Source organism: Haemorhous mexicanus, chromosome 2 (genome assembly GCF_027477595.1).
Source record: "Haemorhous mexicanus isolate bHaeMex1 chromosome 2, bHaeMex1.pri, whole genome shotgun sequence".
Lineage (NCBI taxonomy): Eukaryota > Metazoa > Chordata > Aves > Passeriformes > Fringillidae > Haemorhous > Haemorhous mexicanus.
In genome coordinates, this window is record NC_082342.1 from 52,347,116 (window position 1) to 52,371,831 (window position 24,716).

The window sequence follows — 24,716 nt, forward strand, 5'->3', positions numbered from 1 at the left end:
GTTGACTGTATACAAGCAGTTACAGGAACTGCTGGAGGAAACAACCATTAGCTCACAGCTTCAAAAGGGGAACTTGCATAGTTTGACAGGACAGCCTTACCCTTTTGCTGAATACAGCCGAGTGTACATGAGTGCCACTAAGTAGTGTCTGTCTCAGCCCTTACAATGCAATGGAGAGTTTCTCATTCATTCAAGGAATTGTCCACATACTCAGGAACTTCATAAACCTGCTAACTTCCCACAGAGATATGGTGCTCAAGGAAGATCACAAGTACTACAAGTTATCAGCATATAGCACTCACTAGGAAAGGCAAAGAACATATCCTGGAAGAGTAGAAGCAGCCTCAAAAAAACTCTTATCCTTTCTCCATCTCTCTCCTTTCTGTCCCCTTTTTCTTCTCTTCTTTTATCCACACTCTTGTGCAAAGATAAACTGAAAAATGCATTCTGGCAGCTGTATGTGCTCACCAAATAGTCATCAGTAGCATTATTTAATGGGAAAGTAATTTTCTAGCCAGACCCCTCTCCCTCCACTTCCAAAACAGTTTTCCAGTATGTACTGCCTGCACAGGGTGCTGCATTGTTGAAACACCCACCATTACATGCAGCCATAGCAATTTCTTACTGGTTCAGAAAGGAGGATCACCTTTTAATTGGCTGTTCAGAGAAAATAAGTCATTCTAGTATTCTCATGAAGACTGTCTCCAGCTTCTATCATAATCACCCTGTTTCTTCTACCTTCTTCTTTCCTAGGGATGTAATCTCCTTCTATTTAACGGTTCTATTCCAAGATTTCTGAGACCCAGGAGAAGAAACTGAGGCAACTTAGGATGTAAGAAATCACATACTTTACACTGACTAAGCCTGTGATACTAAAAAGCATTCAAGGGAATGCCCACTTCTCTTGCCTTTTCCAACAGCAGATGATTGTTTTGAAAAGGGCTCTGTGAGCTCATCATTGCAGGGGGACAACTTCTACCCCAAGTCACCTAGTGTTACCAAAATCTTAGTAATAACTTTTCCATTAACACACAAAAATTAATAGCCTAAATCTGTTTAGCTTAGTACTTTCTTAACTAGAGGCCATTTGGCTATTCAGTTCTTGTTCACCTTTACTTCTTTTCCATGAGTTTTAGAGGATTCTAAGTCTTTTGCATTACTTTAAATCTCATTCCTTCCTCATTTACCATGTTTCCACGAACTTTCATTTTGCTGCAACAAATGAAGACCCTTGTGGAATATGCCCCGAATTTCACAGAGGGAATGCTGCCACAGGGGAAAGATGCATTCTTTTCAAAGTCAAAAATCAAGTCACTTTGGACAGAAAGTCAATGCAGTGACCTCAAAGTTTTGTCAGACACAACATTAGACAAACTAATGTGCACAACTTACATCAAATTAATGTGCACCACTGAGAGTTTAAACAGTCTGAAGTTGAATGTAATGTAAAATCTGATGGTTTCCAGGAGGGGTAAGTGTGGGCCTGGGAGTGCAGATCCAATTCAGATGCTTATATGCATGATATGCATGAAAGTCATTGGGTAGGCTGAGATGTTTTGACTAGACAGTCATCTGATTAGTCTCGTTCGTGTAAATTTAACTTAACCTTGCCCTAAAGTATGGATGCAAATCAAAATAAATAGCCACCCCTTTGGAAAGAAATACTGAAGCAGTGAAATTTCAAGCGCCTCTTTGAAGCTCTGGATTTTGATGGTTTGAACTTTTATATGACTTTATAGTGACAATCTTCATAAAAAACTGAATTCTTAATACTATGTTATTTCTTCTATTTCAGCATAACAGATCACATAACTGTTCTTGGGTTTCCAAATATAAGCAAGTGGCTACTTATAGGATTAAATGGATGTAAGGGATATGTATATTCACATCCACTTGCAGTCTCTATTTCTAATGACCCACAACAGTGTGTTAATAACAAACATTTTTCATTCAGTCTTACAAAATTCCTGCAACTATGTATTACTATGCTAAACACAGCACTTAAGTTTTGATGTATTATTGTTGCTTTACAATTAAAATTATTATTTTTATTTTCACTTCTAGCTCCTTAAAAACCTCAACATAAATACTTTTGGCATCCCTCCTGCACACCCACTCTTGCTGATTTGTGGATCACTTAAAAATATTTAAATGTTTTTAAAGTCATCCATCATTTTCTTCCTCTAATAACTACACTCAGGTGTGCATAAGTCATATTAGGTAGGGGTTTTTTTATCTGACCTTGCAATAACATATATTTCTAACCATACTAACACAAGAGGAACTAGAGAAGTCATTTTACTCCTGCGCATGTGACTAGTAACACACAGTTTTAGGGATAGAAAAGAGCCACAAAAAATCATCCAGGAATGTGAAAAAATAATGAGAACCCTAAAAAGCACAATCTGTTCAGCTTTTTCGTAAAACAAACAAACAACCACAAAAATAATATTGAGAAGTAACTTGATCACAGGGTAAAAGCACCTTCCTGGGGAGAAAATAGTGAGTCCTAAAGAGCTCTTTAATCCATCAGAGAAGGCATAACAAGAATCAATGACTAGAAGCTGAAGGCAAACAAACGCAAATGAAATAACGTAGAAAATTTTTAGCAGCAGGCATGATTAGTACTTGTATTATCCTAGCACCTGGAAGCCAAATCATGGATCAGGGCTCTGTTAGGTGCTGGTAAAAAAACCCAACCCCAAGCCAAAACAAGATACCCAAAACACAGAGAAAAATCATGATTCCTGCCAAAAGGTTACAAAAAGCAGGTAAGATGAAGTTACATAATAAATCAGTGATAATATTATCTGATATGACAGGCAGCAGTTTCAGACCATGGTTTCATGATACAAAGTGTTGAGCTGAGATACAGACTTAGGGTGATTCTACGTATCAAGACTGTTTTGTCCTATTCCCACCATTTCTCTACAGCTATGAAATGTTGAAAACTGATCCTTATTTAAATAAATCAGTACTAAAATCAGGGTTTTCATTTTTATTTTGCAACAAAATGCCAGTGAATTTGCAAGTATTTTGATTTTTATGAATTTCAGTGAATGGGTGGAACAAATTTTTCTTAACAGTATTCCCACCAGCTCTTTTTACAGGAACTTGCTGCATTACTTGCAAGAAAAGACTGTATACCCCAGAGAAAAACATGCAAAAGCAAAGTATGAGATTGTTTTGTTTTACTCATATCAAATCACTAGGCTTGGTGACCAAATCTCAAGCACTATCCATAGATAAAGCAGACATTACCAAAAACCAAAACTCAGACCATGATCTGGCAACGTTTCTCTGAAAAAAACTTATTATGCTACCAAATTCTAACATAAAAGATAACAAGATGAGCTTGTGCTCCCAACACAATTGCTCTGGCACTGGAGCCTACACACCATCCTTGGTAGCTTACAAACACAGTAGGCCACTACAATCTGACCAGGAAGATTAAAGGGGTAAACCAAGAGCAAAATTTTCTATTATTAAAGTTTTTGCCATCTATTTGTGAGATCAAGGATCAGAAGGATAGCCCCTGAAATGCATTGTGGAGAGAACTGGGAGCATCTCCTCTTATTTTTCAACAGGAAAATGTAGAAGAAAAGCCCACCTTTGATTTTTGTTTCTTCTTTTAAATTATTAGCAGACTACAGCAACACCCCCAATATCTACTGTACTGAGAAGCTCTGGAGGAGCTAATTTTTGGGGTGGGAATGCTGAAGAGAAAACAAAAGCCAAAGAGCTGGAGTCAGCACTCCACAAATAGTCCCTGAGACTTGAAAGCAAACTGGATATAGCCATGGTGTTAAGCACCCATCCTTCTTCTTTCCCTTCCTCCCTGGAGGTGGCCAGCCTCCTCCCACTGGCTGATGTTCTGTGTTTCACTGAGCTGGATATTCACATTCACAGGCTAGATAGGGAATTGGTTACAACCAGTTCTAAAAGCTTTAATTTTTCTCTTGTTTCTCGTTAAAAATACTTTGAGCTATGGCGATAATAAGTGACATTAAAAGAACACTGCTTCATTGCAAAGTTTAAAGACACTTAACAGCCTTACTCTTTGGTCTCGTGCACTGTGCTGAATTTTTCCACGGGACTGCGGCCACTCCGTGTGTGCAGGACACAGCTCAGGAAGTGAATCAGGGCTGTGCATCAAATTAGATTATTTATTGGTTGGTATACATGTTGACTTTAGGAGTTCTCCTGAGAGCAGGACAGACAACTACAGGAAGAGAGAGATGGGCATGTGGTTAAGGCAGTTGAATACCACACAGAACACTCAGTTCTGCCTCTGCCTTCACCAGCAGTCCCCGTGAGCGAGGAGAGAGTCAGACCTCGCACCCTGGCAGACCCTCACACCCAACCAACCTCATCTTCCTCGTTTTCTGGCTGTCCAAACAGAAACACCTTGGGCCTTTCACGTAGAAATGCAAAGCAGATGATGGAAATGGAAGGTTTGGGTCTTGAGGGAAAAATGGAGCCGGAGGCACAGGGTTAAAAGGCAGGAGAATCCATTTAATATCATTGACTTTACTACTGACTAAAAAAGCAGCTCAGTTTTCTAATGGTCTAAAAGGACAATGGTTCTTTTCTGTTCAGGGAATATGCAAAAATTCATCAAATACTGTGAGGCTCCTTAATATCATTGTAATAAGCCTACAAAAACCAAAAATATTTTTCTGATTCTCTATAGAAAGGATGTTTTGCATCTTTTAATCTCCTAATTATCGTACGCTGCTAAATACTTGCTTTAAAAATATATAATATAAAATAACATAAATACTAACATGTACAGAGCTAGAACACATCTATATTTCCGCTCACACTCTATCTGTGATCACACTCTACATGTGATTTTTCAAAGTCCTTTCTACAGCTTCTACAAAGGCTATAACTTTACTATGCAGTGAAACTGCAATATGGAATAGGACAGGGAACAGCACTTACTGTCAACAAAAGGTATACACTGGCTCAAAAAATAAAAATATCTTCACTCTCGGTTGTTTGTTGTGTAACCACAGCCACAGGAATGGAAAAGCAACAGGAAAGCTAGTAAAAGGGTCATTTCCTACTTATTTTATTAAATCAGAGTATCAGTGTATTGAAAGCTTTAGTAATACTAGGCTACCAAATTTGCAAAATAAAATATTATACTTTGTATCCAGCAAGAAATAAACAAATCTACCTACATCTTTAAAAATAACCTGAACAGTTTGAACAGTTACTCTGACTTAAAAATCTGAGTTAAGAGAAATACCACAACGATTGCAAACACATGTGATGATCTTCTCCATTTTAGGTAGAAAGGCACTAAATAGAAAAATCTAACACAATAATCAGAGCAATCATGAGGTTTAGGCACACAACAGAAGAGAAATATTTTAACAATGTCTGACAACATCCCAAGCACACAGTGTCTGAACACTATTCAAGTGGATTTGCATGAGACTCAAAGACAACACCATTTTAAAGGATAATTTTCATCATTTTAGAAGCAAACAGACAGGAAAACAAAATAGAAATTTAGTTTCAGGCCTACAATCAGATCTTCAGAGTGAGAACCTGCAGTCACCAGAGTCCCATGGACTTCATCAGGCCTCCAGGCTATTGAGGAGCATTTGAACAAATCCAGTTACAGGACTAGGACCTAAATATGTAAAGAGAAAAAGAATTAAATCAGGTAACACAGCACACAGCTCTAATTAAAGAGACACCAAACTAATCACAGAAAAATAATCTGAGTGCCTAGACCATGACAAGATCTCTATTTTTACCCTAAAATGCTGCAGCTACAGCAAAGGCAACAGTAATTTCATATGCCAAGAGATTTATAGAGCATTAATTGATCACAGCACATTCCCCTTCAGGCAAACAGAAGTACCTGCAGTGTGTTTGCTCACCTCCTGTGTGCTGCTGCTTTTTTGTTGTTATATGCAATTTGTTTTATTATTTTTAATAAAAGAGAGTGGTCTAAAATCAATAAAGGTGATATATTTATCTTCATCAGCTCTTCATGGAGATTTTCAGCCTCTTAGTAACACAATGGCCAAAACTAAAATGAAATAATCTGCCTGTATTTTAAAACACTGTAAAACTGACAGAAAGTAAATAATATTTCTATAAGAACTGTCATTGCTATGACTATTTGAAGGTTGTGAGAAGTTCTAGCTTGGGAGTGTGTCTCCCCAAGGTTTCAGTAAAACCCCATGGTAGCATGCACCTAGTATCATTCAACTGCTAATGAGAAGAGAGACTAGCAAAAAAGTGCCTATTTCATAATGAGGTTTGCCCACTGAAATATAGACTTTAACACAACAGGAGAGTGTGACAGAAGCCATGAAGACACTACAGGAATATCAGATTTATGGTGGCACAAGCTCATGGAATCCCCACAGGCTACACCGAGGGGAGCTGTGTCATCCAGACTTCCACACCAGCACTTATCATCCACCCCAGGAAGGGGGCCATGCTTCCTCTCTACCTGAGGCTATCTCTCAGCTTGGGAGGCCACAATGGCCAATTCACCATGCCTGTAAATGTCATCACTGCACCTTGTACCTTCACTAGCATGATCTCTTTGAGACAGCCAGACCAAAGACAGAATGAATTGTCCAGGAGCATGATACCATTCTTCCTATTACTAGAGCAGAATTACACCTTCAGAGATCAGCATGTAACCAGACAAATCAATTTAAATACACCTTCTACCCAAAAAATGTTCAAGACCATCAACAATCTCTGATTACTTTTGTATCTCCTACAGGATGGCTTAAGATGCAGCAAGATTCTTTACATTAAAAAAATTGCTAAGTTTAAAAATTAACTCAAGATACACGAGGACATGAACATCTTAAATTCACGGAGACATTGATTTGCCTATAGCACTCAGAGAGAGATAAGGACTCAAACTGCTATTATTTCTAGATAGGAAAAAGTAGTATATACAAAGTTTTCCAAGCACATGGACATTAAGAAGCCTTTTTTGCCAAGATGACACAGTGACTTAGACCACTTATATATAAGGAAACTCATAGATATGCAAGGCAGATGAGATTTCCAAAATTCATGAAGAAAGGAAATGTGTTTGTCTTTTTAGAACTGGTGTTAGCTCAGGACAGATAACAAAATTTTTACTCCCATTTTAATATTGAATTCCCAGTTATATCCTACCTGTATGTCTGAAACTGGCACATAGTAAAGAATCTACAACACTGAACTTCAAATATAGTGTCAGATTTTGGTTATTTTATCTCCAGAGAGATATGGCCTCTAACCTGGGATCACTCTGTAGGCACACAGGGACTTGGGGGGAAGAAGCAGCCAGCAGGGTTCAGCCTGGTGCAGGCAGAGGTCCCAGTCCCAGGACCCAGTATGCCTGTGGGGTATGTTTGCTCAATAAATTTATGATTTCACAAATGATCATCAAGCAGAGAGTATTCTACTGCCTTATCTGGCTAGCACTGCTCTTTCTTTGAAAAACCTGAAAATACTGATGGGCCATTAATATCAAATTCCTTGCCAGAGTTGCATTTCCAAAGAAAAGCAGGTTTTCTTTTCCTGAAGCTTTATCTTTTTAATCTGGACACCTAACTACTCAATACCTAAGACAACCTTTCTTCTTGCTCTTGCAAACATACATTAACAGTTTAAATTTCCACACCTGGCAGAAATTTATTGAAAAACAACAACAATGTAAAAGCTGTTTGGATTTTTTTCTTCAGGCTATGCTTCCTTGATACTAAAGCTGCCTCTTCTCTGGTTTAAGTCAGAAAAGCCTAGAAACAATTCTAACTCACACCTGTTTGCTACCATGTCCATACAACTACACACCACTGGAAAGTTAGCCAAGGGCAGATATATTTCCTCTGTCCTTTCTCAACCTGTGAGTTCTGGGACATGCTGAAGGGGTAAGGGAAAAATTACTGTGGCTGGTATGGGACCTGGCAATAAAATTCTCAAGCAAGCTGAAAGCTTCCTCCTCCTGTGGGGAATTCTTGTATCATCAGGCAGAATCAGAATGAGGAACAGAATCAATTAATTATTACTGAAATACTATGGAGTATTGTTATTAGAAGACTTGACTTCATAATTTAATTGTAAGGAAATTACTGCATCTGTGTTCACCATTGCTATAAACCAAATGAAAAGATCAGTGCCTTCCCAGTAAATGTAAAATACATCTTTTCATACTAGGCATCCCACTGTGAAATTACAAATCAAACTCAACAATTAATGTCCAGTCCTTTGTGGCAGGTGGGGAAATATTCTAAGCAATATTATGTGGGAAGCAGTTGTAGGAGTGAAGAACGTCAAATAATAAATAATACAATTATATTTGAGGACAGATTTTACAGTTTTTCCTATGAATGACTTAACTGTTGGTTACACACACAAAGCTGCACAGCTACACCATCATCCTGCCTATTGCTCAGACATGTAACTCTAGCATCACCTTACATCCCAAAGATACTCCAAATTCCAACATTCATATTCATAATTTGCAGATACTTTCAATGCAACATTTCCAAGATGGTATTTTTCTTAATCCTCCCAATCAGCTAAAGTATTCAATCAGGTTAATCATCATCATCGTGTTTTGATTCAGCAAGATTTTGCTCTCTGTTTTTTGATTCAGCAACATTTTTTCTCTTTGCTTTTGACAAACACAGTCTAATATCACACACATTCACTCAGAGAACTGCTGCAAAGACCCTTTTCATAGTCAATCACTTGGAGAACACATCACTATCTCCACAGCTCTCTCTGGATACTTCTGCAGCATCTACCACTTGTCTTCACTTTCAAGGTCCATCCTTGCTGATCACCACCACAACTATTGCTCCTTAATCTTTTTCAGGAAGACAGCTGTGGTTTATTCATGTTTGAAACCAGGCCAATTTTCATAAAACATAAAGCTCAAAAGACCATTAGATCATACTGCCTAATTTGATTGTTATGTTATTTTTGTCTAAAACACTTTAAAAACTCTGCACTTTTTACTGATCCAAAAATAAATTTCAAGGATGCTTCTTGTATCTCTTCCCTTCCTATCTCCCACCCGCCATTCAGTGCCAGGAGTCCAGTTTCCAGCTTCTCTCACACCCACATGGGGTATTTTCAAACAAACTTCTTGTGCCTTTTTCTGTCTTACACCTTACACTTTATGGAAACTCCCTTAAATATCTGAAAACGTACGGCTTTACTGTTGTTCAAAGCTTTCTCTGAAATTCAGCTTACTAACGTGCCCCTACAGCCCCTATAAGCAAAATGTGTGATAAGTAGTTTTATACACATCACCTGATTTCAAATGTCTAAAGTAAGCAAGAGTGGGATGTAGGAGACAGATCCTGTGCTACAGTAAATAGAGAGAGGCTCCTTGAGAGAGATTTGGTTGAAGGAACTCCTGAAATGCTACAAAATGTCCTGTGAAGTGGTCTCTGCATATGCTGTGGAAATGGCCTAAGGAAATCAGTCTTTTGATTTAGTTACAGGAGTTGGATCCCTAAAGTATCAATGTTCCCTGACTACTAGCATTTCCCTTTTCCTCTGTGTATTTTCTACTTTCAACTGTATTAGATTTACACTGCTAAAATTTAAAATTGCAGATATTCTTTCCAGCACATGTCTGCGTGATGCAAAGCATCATAGGAACTAACTATTTTACAATCATACAAAAACAATCTTACAATGCTATACAGTATTTCATTAGACAGATCCTGATCATGTAACTATCATAGCATTACACACATATGTCTGGTGAATGATGCACAGCTCTGTGCACTAACTTCAACTCTGGTATTTACTAAATTCCTCAATCCTATAATAAAGACCTGGAATGTGTTCACGGCTAGCACCAGCCTTTTTCTTCCCACTGTGAATCATGGGCAAATCCTCAAGACAAATCAACATCGCTAAAAAAGCAGAGAAGGGAAAATAATATTAGGAAGAATTAGGATATCAAGAAGAATTTATTCATATAAAGGGTGATTCAACATTGGAATGGGCTGCATAAACAATAATCAAAAGTCATACCAGGCACCATGTAAAAAAGAAAATAGAATAGAACAACTGCTACTGGTGATAATCTAGTTCTTGCTCCAGATAACAGAAAACATGTTCTTTCAAAGCCCAAAGAGAAAAATGCCTCCTGAAGCAATCAAACAAAGAATGAGGACACAGTCAGTCATAGATGAAAATCTGATCAAAATCTAACCAGGGAAAATATTGAACTAAATTATTTTATTTCATGATAATAAATGTCCTTAATAGCAAAGAGTTAACCCCAAATTGCTGGAAGGGACATATTTGGTCCTGTATTACAGTACAGTTGTTAATAATTCAGAAACTGGGGCAAGTATCATGGCAGAAAATGTGTAGTTATTTGAGTTACTCAAAATGAAGGAAAATTGTTAATCTAACCAAAATTAATAAGTGGACCCCAGAAACACTAAATAAAGTTTAAATGATGACAGACAGATAACAGACACATATTAAAACAAACCCATTAAAAAAACCAGTCTGTGTTTTATGAGATTTCAAATTGAAGACACAACTGTAAGGAACTTAGTGCAATAAAATTCAATGTGTTAGGCAAAGGGAGGGTAACAGTTACCTACAAAATCTCCAGATAAATTGATGCTAGTCACTAACATTTAGTGTCCCATAGATTTAATTTACTCACAGTCTTACGTTCACTTATTCACAAGCACCGACACTTTAAAGATCTGCTTAAAGGTCTGGCCAAGATAACTTCCATGAAAAACAAAAGACAAGGGCCATCAGCTATAAAGTCCTCGCTCCATTTCAGGAGTTATTTTAATTATCAATATCAATTAGACAAGTCATACAATAATAAAATGGTTTGGTTTAGAGGGGATTATCTAGTTCCAACCCTCCCTGCCATGGGTAAGAACATCTTTCACTGGACCAGGTGCTCAAAGACCCATCCAACCTGGCCCTGAACACCTCCAGGGATGGGACATCCACAGCTTCTCTGGGAAACTTGTTCCAGTTCACCACACTCACAGTAAAGAATTACCTCCTAACATCTAATCTATCTCCTTTCAGTTTGAAGCCATTAACCCTTGTCCTATCACTAGATGCCAGTGTCAGGTGCAAGGGGGTGGTAGGATTGCATCTATTTAATGGAAGTCAATCATTAGATCAGTTATCCCATAATGGGAAAACACACCAGTTGCTTTGGCCTCAGGAAGGAACCAGGGCCCACTTCAGCAGTTTAGTGAAAAATGTCTGCTCAACACACCCCTACAATCAAAATAAAAATAATAAAACAGGCATCTTAAACAATGCAAAACAATTAGAAGAAAACCAGTGTAATAGGATTATAGAAATCAGTGCTGTGACATTACCAGAAAAAAAAATCCTGTATGAGGTACAGGCCACTCTTCCTCCAAAAGGATACTAAAGATATAGACAAGGTTCAAGTGTGAACAGTACTAAACATAGAAAATATCCTATGAAGAGAAATTAGAAAGTTTCAAATCAGTTATATAATGCATGCACATGTAAAGCAATTGCTCTAGAGAGGTCAGATTAGACATTTGTATGCTTGCTATCTTACAACACAAGAAAAATACAAAGAAGCACTGAAAGTGTGGAAAATTAAAAACTAAGCAGAAAAAATGTTTTTTTCGCATCATATATAATCCACTCATATTGATTATCATGGAAATTCAGTTATTAATCTTAACACAATGTCCCTATCAATGACAGTAAAAATTAAACCAGTTACTACATAGAGAAATCAGGAAGCAACTTACTCATAGTTAACATCATCTGAAGCATTAGGAGGTATTTTACCAGTCAAAAGGGAAACTGTATTATGGTTTAAGCAAATATGATAATGCCTTTGTAAAAATATAAATTAAAAAAAGGAATTGCAACTTGATTTCATTATTGAAATTTTATTCACAATCTCACAGTAACTCTTCCTACAGTTTGCATTAAATACTATTAATAGCTCATTAACAACAGTAGTTGTCTTTACAAGGTTTTGAAACAAAGTTTGGACATTAAACTTTCATGTAAGCAGTAAAGTCAAGTACATGAAAAATTAAAAACTGCGTGATAATGAACTTGTTTACTCCATCACGGCAGCTTCCATCTAAAATACCTTTTTTCCTCATTTCCAATCACAGCCAGTTTCTTAGAAGCTTGCCTATTTTTCAAAGACCTGATACTGAACAGTGTTCCCTTTATCACTTTTTTAAAGGATTATTTTAACAAGGATTCTCATCACAAATCTTGCTAACAAGCACCCAAAAACTGACTACTTACCACTCACCCACAGACAAGCCAGCTAGAATTAGCTTAAGCACTGAGTCCTTAGCATGCCACAACTATACTGCTTGGTTATCTTGATAAGATCATCCTGGTTTAGTTTGAAACGCACATTGTCACTGCACATGCTGAGACCCACACGGCCCTGCTGCATCAGCAATTACAAAAACATATATAACATTACAACCTATATAAAACATATAACATTATAATTTTCTTATCAAAGAGCTGAGTCTTAATTTTATTAGGATAGGCAAAAATGAAAGAGAATAAGGATGTGGCTTCATATATTTTTGTTGATTTTTTCCATCATATCTGAGAGGGCAAAGAGAGCAGTATATTGTCTGGAGGCGGGGGAGCAGGAGAGGCTGCCAGCACTGTCAATGCAAGGTTGGACTAAGGGGCTGGGTCAGGTAAACAGGGCAGAAGTAAAAGGCTGCAGCATCACACAGTATGAGAGACAGTAAAAGTGAAGACTCATACGTCAATAATATAGAGAGCACAAAAAACCAGAAAGATTGCCTGGGAACTCTTTCTTGGATAGAGAGACTATAGCATGTACTAGGACACAAGAAATGGAGAGATTTAAAAAGCTACATGAACTTCATGTGGTGATACTTGAGTGTAGGCTCTAGTTGTGGTAGAGCAGGGAATTTCAGTCCATGGGCAGCTGTAGGTCTGAGAAGACCTTACTGCCAGCAATGATGGGAAAACTCTCTGGAATAAAAGCAATGCAACAAGTTGCAGAAAGGCTGTATAAAATTTCTGAACCCAAAAGGCAACATCATCTGTATTGTGAAAGCAGACCATTCACCACCAGGATACTAAGAACATAAAAATTATTCTCCTTGGGTAACTTACTCTGTTTTGCTGTCTCCATGGGCTGTGTATTTGAACTGTCACTTGGCAGACTTACCTTTCAGTTGTATAGTTTCAACCTGTGATCATTTTAATAACACATCCCATTAACAAATTACTCTAAAATAAAAGTGACATTTTGCTTTTAGAAAGCTATTATATCCTTGATAGTATCTTCTGAATGTACATAACTTGAAATATACCTCAATTTACCTGTAAAGTTGCTCCGTGCTTTTTTCCTTTTAAGTAGAAGGTGGGCAAGAGCAATAAACTAAACTTATGGGAGAAACTTCATTCAAAAATTACTTCATTTAGATGTAAAGGAAATTCTTTTTAATGACACTTCTTTGCTCATCCCAACAGTACCAAAGCTATTTATTTGGTAGTAAGAGTTTCTGGACTGAAACAGACATTTCTGAACTTGTTGCTGATGATTAATGTGCAGTTTAAGAGAGGCATTACTTTGTGACAGGCACTACAGAAGCCAAGTGTCAGATAATATATCAACTTCTGCTCCAGTCTAATTCTAATTTAATGGTTAGAACTCTTATTCTTACAGTCTTGTTTCAAATATGATACTACAAAGAGTTCAGCAGGATACATAGTAGTTGCTGTAAAAGTCTTGTAGTGCGAATATCATGTGGGCATTAAATTCGATGTATTTTAACATTAGCCAAAGCACGTTTTTGAAGACGAACACGTGCCACAATCCCCTGCACAACCACTGAAGGAAGAGCTAAGTTTCTGCTATAAATGAACAAAAGAAACCTGACATGAAGCCAGCGCGGAGCGGGCGCTCCGCCCGCCCGGTGCAGCGGCTGTTCGGCGGGCAAAGGTCCCTCCAGCCGCGGCCGCCGCCACGACCTGGCGAGGGAGGGGGAGAGAGGGAGCCACGACCTGCCGGGTCCTAATGCCGCCGGGCCCGGGCAGGAGCCGCTCGCCTGCCGCCCCAGCGGGCTGAAGGTACAGAGGCGATGCCCGGACCATCCCAATGGAGAAATTTCTGGCCGCGCTGGCTCGAGAACAGATCTCACGGGGAACACCCTGAGGCCACTCGGACGTGCTCATGTGCAACACGGTCCGTGCGCGGGTAACCGGCAGAGCTGAGCATTGCCACGGGTGAAACCACCTCCTCCCTTCCCGAGAGAAATGCATCGAAGGATTCCACGCGGAAAGGAAGAGGACAGTACCCCACCAGCCCCTGACATCGATGCTCCTTCTCTACTTGTAAGAAACCCTGATTTAATTAGCCAAAACTCAGCCCCTGAGCTTTACCTGAGAGCTGCACATCTTCATCATGCAGTATAGGAACAGAAAAAATGCTTTGGAACAGGTGAGAAAGTGAGAGAGCAGGACTAAAGCTGTACATGCTGCAGCAGACACGAGCACGATTCCAGGATTTCTCCTGGCAAACAAAGAAGGCTCTCGACAAGCCAAAGACTGCAAGAAGTCCAGTGATCCAGTTTTTACACCTATAGATGTGGAATACACCAGCACATCTGCTTTCTGGCTTGCTGTTGTTACTATGGTCTATTAAAAGCAAATACGGCTGTACAAGATTACCACCCTCTGCACCTTCACACCATTCTTTCAAACACATCAGCTGGCAAGAGCAGTAATCTCTGATGTATTTTCACTTTGCTACCTCCTTCTTCTTGCCTATACATCAACACCACTTGAAGATTAAACAGTAGACTTGTTATAATTTTATATGTTTTAATACCATTTTAGTGAGACAACCTTTAGTGACCTGAGATGACTTGGTCTGGGGGCGCTAGAACTGCAAACAGGATTGAAACAGTTGCTTTTATTGCCTTCCAGTGTTTCCTGCGCAATTGCCATCAATGTTGTTAACAGTTGCACATAGTTTTCATCAACGTGCCCAGTCTTGCTGCCAAAGTTGACAGGGGACAGGACAGACAAGCTCCCCATCAGTGAAAGTAGAGTTTGGTGGGCAGTGACAACCTCCTCATGAAAACAAGCAGGCACACAGACAGAAAAAGTTGCACCCGATGTTCAGCCATGAGTAATGTTGAGTGAAAAATTTATATTGAAGAGTGGTCTTCCCATAAATGTATCTTGTTCACTTTGGCATGAACTCCTCCATTACATACTATGCACGACAGAACAAGACCATTATTTAAAAGCCAAAATACCTGACTTGTGATATGTTTTATCTATCCTGTCACAGCAATCTGTCTTACTCCTATCAAAACCACAAAACAAAACCACAGAAAAATTCTGCAGCCATGCACATACTTTCACTATATGAATCAATGAAGGCTTAGAGTTATCACCACTACATGGCACATGAAAAAAACCCCAAATGTCCTAAAGATTCAAAACAGTATCAAAAAAGTTTTACTTCATATACTTTTCAAAGCCTTTCCTCTCGCTGCTATGAGTGCATATCTCTCTCCCTATTACAGATACTAAAGAACTTGCTCCTAGCAACATTCTGATATGAAGCTTCTGTAATGTGATAATTTTTGTGACTTCATCAATAGGCACATCTGTTTCATCTTTCACATTCTTATTAAATGATGAAAAATCAAATGGGTAAGAAAGCCAAAATTCAAAGGAGAGCTAAGGTAATCAGGTCCAACTTGCTCAATCTAACAATGTGGAGAGCATTAGATCTGTGCTATCAACTTCCAAAATAATACAATTTATGAATCTGTCAAAATACTTCAAAAAAATGCACAGGTGGCAATGCAAATCAGATACTTCTGTATCCTCTCATCAAATAGTCCAGAAATTAATATAATGAAACTGTACCACCTTGTTAAAAGAAACACAAAAAACAACTAAAAATTACTATTTCTCAGTTCCAACTTGAGCTCACAAGACAGATGCAGCTTACAAACTCAGCAAATCAACAGTGTGAAAAAGAGCAATCAGACATGATAAACCACAGCTTTTTGAAAGAACATACATTGAGTAATTGCTAGCACACGTGTCCAAAGTGCACAAAACTTCCCAAGTATTCAAACGGATATGAGCATCTTCCACATTTTTCTGTGCAATGGCATCAAGTTTCACTGTGGGCTGCAATAGCGAGGGCATGCCTTGGGGCTGGCATGTTCATTTAACATATGAGTCATTCAGTGTGGAAACAACATAACAGAAATATCCACAAACCAATGAATTGTGAAAGAACTATAACATTTTCCCCCTCAGGCCTGCACCTACTAAAGTGTCACAAATGAAGTTAATATCACAGAAATTATTCAGCAAAAGAAGAATTAAGCAGAAAATGACAGTCAACTCTTTTACAAGTCAGTAACTTAACTGTTTTTATTTGAAACCATACCAGTCAGTATAGTCATCTTAGAAAAGATCAACAAAAAAAGACACTCCAGATTTGACTTTTATAACTACTGCAACCACAGATAAGATACCTCTACAATATGGAAATTGCAAAGTAGGTTTTTCTTCACTGGTATCCTCCTTCAGAATCGGAGAGAACTTAAAACTAAGAACTTAACACCACTCCCTTAGCCCCCTCTCCCTCCACCCCTCCCCCTGAAAAAAGTTGGTTTAAAATATAAATAAGATAAAATAATTAACCAAACACTTGACGTGCAATGAACCTGAGTGAAAGATTAGCCTGGCAAGAAAAATGAAAGTTGTAGAGCAGCCTAGTTTCCTCTCCATTAGCCCCTTACTACATTAGCCCACAGAATCACAACAGTCAAAAAAACCCCCATTTATAAGTACATCAAAGCAGCTAAGTTACATTCATATATCTAACATGCATATTTGTCCAAGTGCACTAGGGAACCTAGTATGCCCCTAAATTTAAGGTGCTGATTTGTGTTTCGTGTTTTGGCACTGGAATGAGTACATAGTACTTTGAAGGCCAGATTGTATCTCCCTCCCACCTTGAAAGAATGAAAAACTGAATGTTAGAGAAAGGGATATTAAATAGTCACTCTCAGTCACCTTGCTTGCCAATTAACTTCAAATAACGAGACAGCTTACATTAATCTTTTTAGGTCTAACTTATGCACTTATATGAGACCTTCAGAGTGTGGCCACAGACCTTTCAGGAGCTCACCTACCAGGCATTCTCTGTCCTTCCTCCCCCAGTATCTTAGTGAGGATGCTCTGTTTCAATTAATGCTGCCCTAGGTACCAGTTATGATGTACATCTATACTGTGCAATGGAGTCCAGAGCAGCTGGGTTCCACCAGCCTGGCTGGCGCTCATCCCCACAAGAATAGCCCGCAGTTTTCCTGCTCTCACTTGTGTCCATGGGAAGTATCTGTGTTGGCACAAGGATGTGTCTGAGCTCCTTATCCTTGCCTCTCAGCAGGGCTAAGGCCTCTGACAGGCCCGCTGTTAGCACTCAGACATGAGCCACCAGCCCTCTGACCAACACAGACTATCCGATTAACGTCTAATCCGCTTGTGAATCGGCTCCCAGCCACTGCTGCTTTCTGCAGGGCATGACAAAATTCAGAGTTCCTGAGGTGTGTCTAAACCCTGATTTCACTGGAAGTAGCATGCTCTGGAACAGCTATCTCAGCTATGAAACTGGCTCAGCAGAAGAATGTGCAGTGTCTGTGCTGCTCTTTACTACAGAGCATATGTACATCCAGCACTTCAAAATACCCTTAAACCAAGGAGATTTGAGAACTGCCAGCTGCCACCAGAACAGTTCCACTTCAATATAAGCCACCAGTGGGATTCAAAGAGTAGGATGGAAAAGAGGCACAAATTCTTTATTAATTTCAAGAAGTCATTGTCTACACAGATAAGAATATACTTGGCTTTGGTGAAAACAAAAATTTTTGTTTAGGGAATTGCTTGCCTAAATTATTTCAAATAATAAATTTAAAGGAATCACTTGTACTACATTGCAGTTACAGTAAAACTTTCATTAGTGTTTTTACTTGCACTAATTGTTTACATTTTTAAATTTATACATTATACATTATTTAAATGGTGTGAAACTTCCAACAAAGTAGTACCAATCAATAACTTAGCATGCTGCCATATTTTTTTAACTAATATGAGGATTAAAAGTTTCCAGCTATGATTAGTTTGCTAATAATTATGTGTTTTGTATCTCCTGCAAAGCTGGATGCAACGCCTGTTAGAACATTCTCATGTGTAGTGGTGAAATATGCCACGAGAGATTATACTCGAGTGAAAAAAAGCCGTTTTTTTAAATGACAGTTCAAAAATATTCAGTTCTAAATATTAAGAGAAACAGGCTCACAGTGAGCCATAAATGGCCACTAACTCCCTCTCTAAAATAACTTTTCTAAAAAGATGTTTTCACTATTTTTATATGCAAGAAGTCAATGCTAAGTAAAGTTGTTGTACAATGCTTCAGAATTTAAAATACTTCATGATATAGAGCAATCCTCCTCCTTTTTACATTTTAGAAGAAAATTCCATCAGACAAATCCTCAGAGAGAGACACAAACACATTTTACTGAGAACAATCACGTAGTGTTTAATAAATTACATACAAATTCTTACCAGAATGCCACTGCTTTTGAAGGTGCCATATCCATTGTTATCCTCAAGATATCCACTCTTATTCATCATTAGTACCCTGCTTCCTTTGCACTCATGCTTTGGAACAGATTTCTGACAAGCAACCCACACCTACCAAAACGGTTTCTAGAAAGCAAATTATATAGCTGTAAGACATGGAAAACAAACCAGCAATTTGCAAACCACTGCAAGTACAATGCAAACACAGCAAATAGAAAATTCATTCTGAAATGTTCATCCTATTATGCTGGACACTAATATAACCACAGCTGTAACATTATACTTTTAAATCACTGGTTCACCTATAGAAAAACTGCAAGAGCAAAATTCCTTTTTATCCCATGGAATCTCATCTATTTCATCTCATTAAGGGTGGTCATTTGCTTATGAATGACTTTTATAAAAGAACAGGATAAAGAAACATTATTCTAAACTATATTTAAGGTCTTCTAAGGACTTATGAAAATTGAAGTTCCATTTATGCTGGATAGAGCAAATACACAGAACAGTAAAAGGTCCCCGACCACATAAAAAAACCAAGTCTAAACAGGTAAGACAGCACAGGGGAAAAGTCCACACACAGCACAAACAGCAGGACTGCAGTAAATGTAACAGTAGTTCTACTTTGCAGGTGGCTTCTGCTTGCAAACAACATAGAAGGAGGTACAGGGTAAGGAGGGCACATTGGGTGGGAGGAAGCATATGTAGTATGCAGGAACGAAGCAGAAGTGAAGAGGCAGAATGGACAGCAAGAAATGGAAGAAACAATCAGTAAGTACAGGACAGAGAACAGCTAATTAAAGCTAGTGAATGTTTTCTGAATGGTCAAAGGTCTCTGGGCTTTTGGCTCTTTCTGTTCCTGTGAGCTAGTCTCCGGCAAGGTCCTTTCTTTACTGCTCCCAGGCTCAGAGCAGTATACCTAGACTTATTTTATACTTATTTTCAGTTCTTTTCCCCAGCAGAATCCCCTCCCCACATTTTAAGATGGGATCAAAGATATTTCCCTCACTTGGAGCTTTAAAACAGAGATAATCTGAATCTACTCAACAATATCTGTATAGAAAAAGCACATGCAGATCAGCCCTATTTGCAAGTGATCCAAGTTCTTCTATTCTGACTTCAACCTTCCTAACTCTTTCTTAGGTAACACATACTGGATAGTAGAAAAGTGAGACAAAACACTTTTCTATAAAACAGCAGTTGAAAGTTGACAAGAGTACATAAAACATTGTACTTCATGCTGAATAACAGAGTTGTTAGGATTCAGGAAGGGGACAGCTGCTCTATAGGCTCTGGTGCACACAGCCAGATGGAAATATTCTAACCTTCACAGTAAACTGTACTTGTTCTAGCATTAACTGAAAGGATTAGGCTTATATCAGAACAGAAGATGCATTTTCATGATCAAAACACTCATTATTTATATCCTTTAGCAAAAATGGAGATAAGTCAGTGTAAAGAACAAGTCTGCCTACAAAGGCAAATCAAACCTGTGAAACTGAAGTGGTGTAATTTTTTATGGGGCTGTATGGATAAGGGCACATAAAATAGATTGAAGTCACTTTTATCTGGCGCAAGATCTCCAATAGGAATAATTTCTACTGGCATAGCAACTGCAATATAATTAAAAACAATTCCTGGAATTGGGCCAGCCCTCCCAGGTTGTTTCCTTCTATGTGGAAATGAGCTACCAATAGATACAGTTTTATACTGATACAGCTCTATTCACACCGGGGAAAGGTGGCTGATATTTTAATTATGCCAGTACAGATAAAGTAGAGAAATGTCTGATAGAAAACCAGGGGTCTCAGATATAGTCCATTTACCTGTTGCAAGATAGCAACAATATTCCTAGCACAGGCAACACTTTAGAGGACTAATTCTTAACTTAAAAAATAATCCCTCCTGTGTCATTCCCAGAACACCACCAACCTTTGAAATGCTAATGGAATTACTAGAGACAAATCAGACTTTGAATTTCTGCCAGATTCTGTCAGGAGTTTATCTGACAAAAGTTTTCTCCGTGCCACTCAGGTGTCACTATTCTCTTCATATCGCCTCTTTTAAAACAATTTTTTTTTTTAAAGCAACAATGTTGGGGTGATTTTGAATCTTCGTAAAAATACTGGTAAAAGTAAAGTTTGTGTCTTGGCTTGAAAAATACGCATAAAAGCAATTATTACTTCTCTGCCAAACTACAGCTTCGGAAATTACCTGTAACTTGCCAATGACAACAACAGGCAAGCAGTTATCCAGCAAAATTCCTTTAGTTCAGCTGCACAATAGTACTTCCACATTACCTGCACTTTACTTGGTTGTTTGAAACAGCATCTGCCAATTCCAGCTGTGCTGTTAAAAAAACCCCAAAAAACAAACAAAAAACCCAGATGTTTTGCTTTGAAAGGAATAAAGTTTAGCTATTTATCCCAGCGTTCTTTAAAGGACAAAACAAATGAAAAAAAAAGTTTTAACTACTGTGTTGTCCCTGGGACACTAAGAATGGTAACTCCCAGACAACTGAGTCGAGACACCAGCATCACCTGATAAAACAAGAATGTATTTTCCTCTTTACTTGTGACTTCTTTACAACAGTTCCAAAACAGACTCAAGAGAAATGCATTGTTTTTGTCTCCCTATCTCTGCTTCCCCCTAAAATAATACCTCTGCTCTCAGAAATCTTTGGATAAAGTGAAATATCTACAGTTGTAACTTACCTATCAAAGGTGAACTGCATGTGCCTCACTAAGAATATGAACTGCAGCAACCATAACCTAGCATATGTACTGATAGGTATATTAGTTATTAAAAAAATTGTAAAATATTGACTTTAAATAGCATGAACGTTCTCATCCAGGGTTCAACCTGTGTTTAAAAGTGAGGTGCTTAAAAGTAGGGGGTTTTTGTTTGCTTGTTGATGAACCTCAGTAAGAAGAAAAAAGTTGAAAATAAAACTCAACATTACAATTCTTGTATAGCATGCTAGCATAAATTAATGGGAAGGGCATACTTATACAGAAAATCTTGTTAACCAAACATGATGTCTCTATTTAGAAAAATTATCCCATTGCAAATAGTTAACAGAACACTTTAAAGACCTGCCAGTAAATGTAGTCTATTATATGCAGAAATTATCATTTCTCAATACTCAGAAATTCTGTAAAAATTAATTTAAAATACTTTAAACTTACAGAAAGCATCTTGAAGGATGCAATACTTAATCTATTCCTTAAAAATCAACTTCACTGCTCTTTTTGACAGTATTCCATAACGTACACAATTACCATTCCACAGCATGACAATGAAGTTAATCTTCAAAGCACTACATAGGCTTCATCACCTCTTCTTGGTGAACATGTCAGGAATGAGATATCCTCTTTTGGAAGACCCTGCAACTCCCATAGCTGTATTGCAGATAATGCAACAGATTCTCCTCCTTCAAAAATATAACCAACCAGTTCAATATGACAACAGTAAAAGAGTGGGATCCAAGAGGAGAGCATTTAAGCTGGATGTTCACGACCAGGATAACACATTTCTGGGCCTGCTCTCAAAAAAATGTCATGATGTTGGGACCCAGAATCAGTGTGGCACATTGGGTGGTATCCAGTCCTGCCATTGTTGCTAAGCCCTAAGGTAAGCTACACATCAGCTCCCACATGAGCCCTCTCTTAGACATTCTTGGAACACAAGTCCCAAGAACAAGTTAAGATACGTCCTTCTGAGCAGGCAGGAAGCTAACTCTGTTCTAAAGAACACTGGAACAAAGATATTCCACAAGACTAATATATCAGTGGGTTACCCACAGAGAGAGGTACATGCACAGCTGATGTGTTGCTCAGATACTTCTATTTTAAAGTGCTAATGACACTAACTTACCTACAGTGGTATGAACTGTCTCTTAAAATATGTCACTTCTCTAAGATTGAATGTGTTGTGTGTTACATGATTTTTTTTTTAATTATAAAGAACCTTTAATAACTGTTGCTCAGATTTACTACAACTTTATAAATTCAAGAGGTACAGGAATTTGCCCCCAGTAGTTTAGTATATCCTGTGGCAAGAATTACAGGGATTACTCATTTCTATAGAGAAAAAAAACCCAAACCCTTGTATTCTTCACCACTTAGGAACACACAACTTATTACAAGCATATGATTCTCCTTCTACTTACCTAAATGAATTAGGAATCTACTATAAAGCCACTTGTATTTTAATAGGTTTTTTCAACCAATTGCTTGGAAAGAATAGTTGCTCATTTTTTAAAGCAGATGATCTACTTCAGATGCAGCTGTTTCGCTCAAGTTCTATATTGCCTATAGAACTGAACTTAGAAAACCCTAAATATATCTCACTGATGTTAACAGCCCATTGAAGATAAATATCTTAAAAGGTAATACATGTATTTCTTTGATTTGTTGTAATCTTTTATCTTAAAATACTCTCAATTTTTATTCTTGATCTCAAAATACTGATCCTTTTATATTATCTTTCTGGTTTTGAAGGTGGCAAGGAAGTAAGTCAATAGTTGAAATTGGGTCTTAAAAACAAATACCCAAATCTGTCATGTTTTCTCTTTGAAACACTACAACAGAAGAAAAACTTTGTTTTTTAACAAGGAAAACCTACTGCTTTCTTTAACAATTACAAAATTATTTTCCACTTTTTCCTCCCCATCCCTCCCAAAAAGCAGAGCAAAGAGGACCCTGGATGATGAACTAGAACAAGCTACCAGAGATGGCCATAACAGCTCCTGCTGCCATTGCACACCGTTCCTCTCCAAGTTTTCTGCTCCCAGTACTGAGGCAGCAGCACTGCTGTACTTTCCAAGAGCAGAAATAAACTACAGCAGCATCAGTTGTGGGTGACCTCAAGGCTCTCTGTTACCAACTATACTGAGCTGACACAACACAAACTGAGTTACCCAGTCCTTGGAGAAAGTGGGGACTAGCCGAAGCAGGAAACAAACCAAGTTAATCCCATGATGTGAACAGAGCCCTTATCACTTACTCTAATATGGAAGCTGTTAGTTCTAAATTATACATTCAATATGAGAAGACATCTCTGTCTTTGCAAAATAAAAACCACAGTAGTTGAACCAACTACACACAGGTTGACATTGGAAAATGGGATTAGAATTAGACATTCATGTTCTGTGTCAGTATAGAAGTCCTCTTTAGAAACAGTACTGCTGGAATGTTAGATAATTATATAAGGCTCAAACTGCAGCTAACAAATCCTCTCACAAATATAGACATGTCTATTTTAAATTAAATGTTAAGTGGGAAATATTTATAGTTTAAGTTGCACACTTTGCTACTTAATTATCATAATTTTAAAAAGAAGACAACTTTAACTTTCTCCTCCAAAGAAATTATTTACCTGATCTGTAGCCTGGGAGTCCCCAGTAGTCAGTTCTGAGATTTTCATCCCACTGAATGTCAAGGACCTAGCATTTGAAGGATGGTATTTCAACATCAGTTATTGACAACTTAACTTTGACTCACCAAAGATAAACCAGCCTTCATTCCCACTCAGGTCAGCTCATTGATTTCACAGAAAACACATTTAGAAAGCAGAGCTGAATGATTTCAGAAATTCCACCCATGAGATAAAAAGGGGAAAAAAAATCCAGGCAGCAAAAGGGAACTGATATAAAATGTTTGAGACTTCTTGATGCATGATGAATCAAGTATTTTTGTATATTTCTGTGCAAAGTAACAAATAACCAAAATGACTGTTAACTGCTTGCTGAAATGATATAATCTCAAATACCTTACCTTCTTAATCTTCAGATACAGGACTCTGTTCTTTGACAAAAACCCAATTTTATCCTTGTACCAGAAGTTGTGTTAGGAAAATAACAGTTCTGCTGAATGAGTCTGAAAAAAAAAAAATACACTTGCCGCTCTCAATATCCATATTATAGACACCACAAGCATTATTATGAATAATATGGAACTTGGTTTCTGTTTTACTCTTGTCCTACTTTGGGTTCAATGGAACTGTGTTCCATTAATGTTTGACTTCATGCGCAGCCAGAATAGATT

General features: G+C 38.0%; 1 long non-coding RNA gene across 3 annotated transcripts in view; it reads right to left on the minus strand.

Annotated features, from left to right (window-relative positions):
* Positions 1–2,983: 2,983 nt before the first annotated feature.
* Positions 2,984–24,716, minus strand: part of LOC132323523 (uncharacterized) — a 34,698-nt gene continuing 12,965 nt past the window's right edge. For all 3 annotated transcript variants that reach the window (XR_009485363.1, XR_009485362.1, XR_009485364.1), the window contains exons 3-6: positions 24,447–24,548; positions 24,049–24,115; positions 18,652–18,795; positions 2,984–5,647 (exon numbers count right to left, since the gene is read on the minus strand). This is a non-coding gene — a long non-coding RNA (uncharacterized LOC132323523). The remainder of the gene's footprint in view (positions 5,648–18,651; positions 18,796–24,048; positions 24,116–24,446; positions 24,549–24,716) is intronic.